Below are 3,528 nucleotides of genomic sequence, written 5' to 3' on the forward strand. Positions count from 1 at the left end.
TACTATACATGAACAATGAACGAACTAAAACAATGCATGATTAGATGAACGAACGCAATGCTTGCTATACCATTTCTATTTACTGAACTTACTTTCTGTGAACTCGCTCAACTAGTTGTTGACTCTCTGCTGCATGCCTTGCAGGACCTTAGGTACATTATGGAGCTTGCACAGGGAGGAGCAGGTCGTTGTGGGCAAAGGATCGTGAATGATATTTCAACACTTATGTTAAATCATACATACTATTGTTTGGGTTACTTAAAATGCTTCCGCTATACTTAACTATATTACATGTTCAATATGATTGGTGGTTAGGATCCTGGTCATGTCACGCCTCCAAGCGGTGATACTCCGCGTGTGGATTTTGGGGGTGTGACACCAATTCATTACATTCGATTCGTTATCATTCGATTTCACTAAATCAAAACCTCAACATCGATCATATAACTTTTTGTTTACAATCGAATTCGTTATCCTTTGATTTGTGTATAGGTTATGAATGTCAAATTGATCATTATCTTATGCAGAAGACGTGTTCATCTATCTCAAACCTGAATTTGGGGATTTGAAGGAGGAGGAGCAAGCGAGCACATCTGAGTTCGATTTTTCGTAGTTATAAATACAGGTTCGTACATCTGAACCAACTGTTGTCGTTTTCGTGTTTATAGTCATTAGGTTTTGAGGTTTCATTCATTTGTCAATTTGATTGTTAATTGAGGTTATTGACAGTCTAGCTTACGATATCTAGGGTTTAATTTTGGTTTTGTGATGAAAAAGTGCCATAGATATCTGAGTCAATGGTTATTGATATTGTGTATAAATTTAGGGCTTCATGAAGTAAACTGCAGGTTTTATCCATCAAATGTAAGTTTATGAAGGTTTAGTGCTTTAGCATTTTGTCTAGCTGTGTTCTTTACTGTGGCTATTGATTTTATCACCAATAGTTATTTGTTAGGGCTGACTAATAGACTAGCAGTAGCTTCAGACTTCAATATTTTTATGAATAATAGAGTATCTATGTAATGGAAAATATGTTCCTAATGAACGTTGGCTTATTGTGCTTCATATTGTTTTTTTTCCCTTTGGAGGCTTGAATGTTCATCGAATACATGGAAAAAGCCTATTATGTATGTTAGGGCATTTTATGATCGTAAATTGGTACTTTTTGTGTGATTTGTAGGTGATCGTTGAGTTGATGTTAGTGATGCTTTTGAGTGTGTTTGCTGGATTGACTGTGCCCGGAAGTTTTTCGTTTGATCCTCTTGGATTCGGATGAGAATAGGTAATTCCATTATTTATATGCTATATAAATTGTGAAACTTGATCCATTAGATTTGGTGAATACTTTTGTTGTTTCAGTTGATTAGATTTCTTATTGGAAATATGAATGCAAGTATGTTTAGTAACTGGTAGTTGGAAGTTGAAATATGCTCTTAGTTGTAGGTTCTTATTTTTTTTGAAAGAATTCTTTGTGTCATACACGTTATCGATTTTGGTGTAAATGAAACTGAAGTAATTCAACTTATCGGTTTTGATGTAAAGGTTCTTAATTTTTTGAAAGAATTCTTAATTTGGCATGAAATATGAGTAACTTGGCTTTGTAGTTCATCTTTTTAATGCAAATAGTTAAATTTCACAAGGAAAACCTTAAACGATTGATACCGTGCCTGCTAATAAGCGCATCTCATTTACATAGAATGTTAAGCTGTATTGGTCGTTTGTTCTCGGTTTGACCTGCAGGGAATTTTAGGAATTTTAGACCAACAAACTGGTCTCCTTTTTTATTATTTTCCCCAAAGGATGCTTTTACTCCATAAGTTAAATTGTATAACGCAATACATTTTACCTTGAAGTCAAGAACTTAAGTTTAGCTAGCTTTAGGCATCCGTTTATTTCCCATCATGGTGAAACTAGAAGTGGAATTGATTAACTCTTGAATTATATCAAGAGACAGTTATATTGTTTAACTATAAGTGTTTCAAAATTTAAAGTGGAATTGATTAACTTTTGAATTGCATTAGGTAAGTTTTCAACTCTGTACCTATTTATTTTTTTACTCTGTCAGGTTACGCCATAGAGCTCCCGACTGGAGTGGGCTGCATAGTGAGGAATACTGTTATCTTGCTCATCAGGTTTAGCAATAGTAGACCCTGCTTCTTGAGATCAACCACTTTATAATGAAGACAAATCGATCATGGTCACAGTAAGTTGGGTGTTCCTTTTTTCATCTAGAACTGTTATTGTTATATTTAACCAAGCGTGCCGTCAAATTATCTTATCTTAGGAGACCATAATCTTGTCTTTAGGTGAATGGGGAGATTTACAACCCTAATGAGTTGAGGGAGAAACTGAAGTCTCATAAGTTCAATATCAGAAGCGTCTGCGAAATGGTTGCCCATCTTGTAACTACTTTTGTAACTTCTGCAGCAAGGGTGCATTTGTCAAATTAACTTTGGTTTACTTTGTGTGCACACCAGTTTACATTCTTCTTAGGGTTGGGGTTTAGCATTTGAGGTGATAGATAGGTGAGTTAGGTAATGGTTGAATACGAGGTTCATGGTAAAACAAGTTGTTGACATTAGTATTTGTGGCCAAAATGTGAACCTACAGTGTGCAGTCCTAATATGCACCCATTTTGACCTGTATTAGACCAGTAAAAAAAATCTATGGTTGTTGTGCAAGCTGTCACAACCCCCGACCCCTGCCCCGGGAGGCGGGCGACCGCGAGTCTCGCAGAGCCGGTGGTATCGGTGTTTATTAATTTGGCCGCGGAAATTTCATCAGGACCGTAGTTAGGAAATAGTTTATCAGAGTAAAACACCACATTTTTATAATAATAAATACATGGGAAATTCCCAAGTTTCCATTACAAACATGTTTATAGGGATAAACACTAATTTATTAAAATAAAACTTCTTCTTTATTAAGGTAACTTTTATAGCCAATTTTCCAAGCCTTCAGTGCTCTCCAGCTGGCTTCTATTTGGCTTTCACATTTTGTTACCTGAAACACGTTTAAAAACATTTTATCAGCAAGAAATACTGGCGAGTGAATCCCAGTTTAATCAAAACCAGTTTTATCATTTTACAGCATTGAGGGCAATCCAACAATTACATTTGTTTACATCTACTTTAATTACCACCAACGGTACTGTCAATCCTGACTTGTGGTAATGTTACTACTCACAGTGTAGTAACAAATTTTGTATACAAAACCCCAACATACTGTAGGTCCCTCGGAGGTTGAGGTTTAACCTATTCCTTGTTATGTTCAACACTCTAGCAAGTGCGGAATCCAAGCTAGAGTGCAACCGGAGTTTAGATGAAAGCAAAGATTACAAAGAGAAAGATAGACACACAAGATATCAAAGTTTTCTCTTGTATTTCAGTGGACACGGTTACAGACCTTGACCAAACTGAAATGCTCTCTATTACAGACCTGGGTTTCACACACAAAAGCTCTCTACACCTTGAACAACCTTACACAGAACTTGTAGAACTTATTGTAAAGTGAAACCCTCATGGGTAT

The 3,528-nt window shown here is 36.0% G+C and overlaps 1 long non-coding RNA gene across 1 annotated transcript; it reads left to right on the plus strand.

Moving 5' to 3' along the window:
- The first annotated feature begins 325 nt into the window (after positions 1 to 325).
- On the plus strand, positions 326 to 2,645 carry LOC110898190. The gene is made up of 4 exons (XR_002569258.1): positions 326 to 625; positions 1,181 to 1,282; positions 2,066 to 2,203; positions 2,307 to 2,645. It is a non-coding gene; the product is annotated as an uncharacterized LOC110898190 (long non-coding RNA).
- The last annotated feature ends 883 nt before the right edge of the window (positions 2,646 to 3,528 follow it).

This window comes from Helianthus annuus, chromosome 13, assembly GCF_002127325.2.
Source record: "Helianthus annuus cultivar XRQ/B chromosome 13, HanXRQr2.0-SUNRISE, whole genome shotgun sequence".
Taxonomy (NCBI): Eukaryota; Viridiplantae; Streptophyta; class Magnoliopsida; order Asterales; family Asteraceae; genus Helianthus; species Helianthus annuus.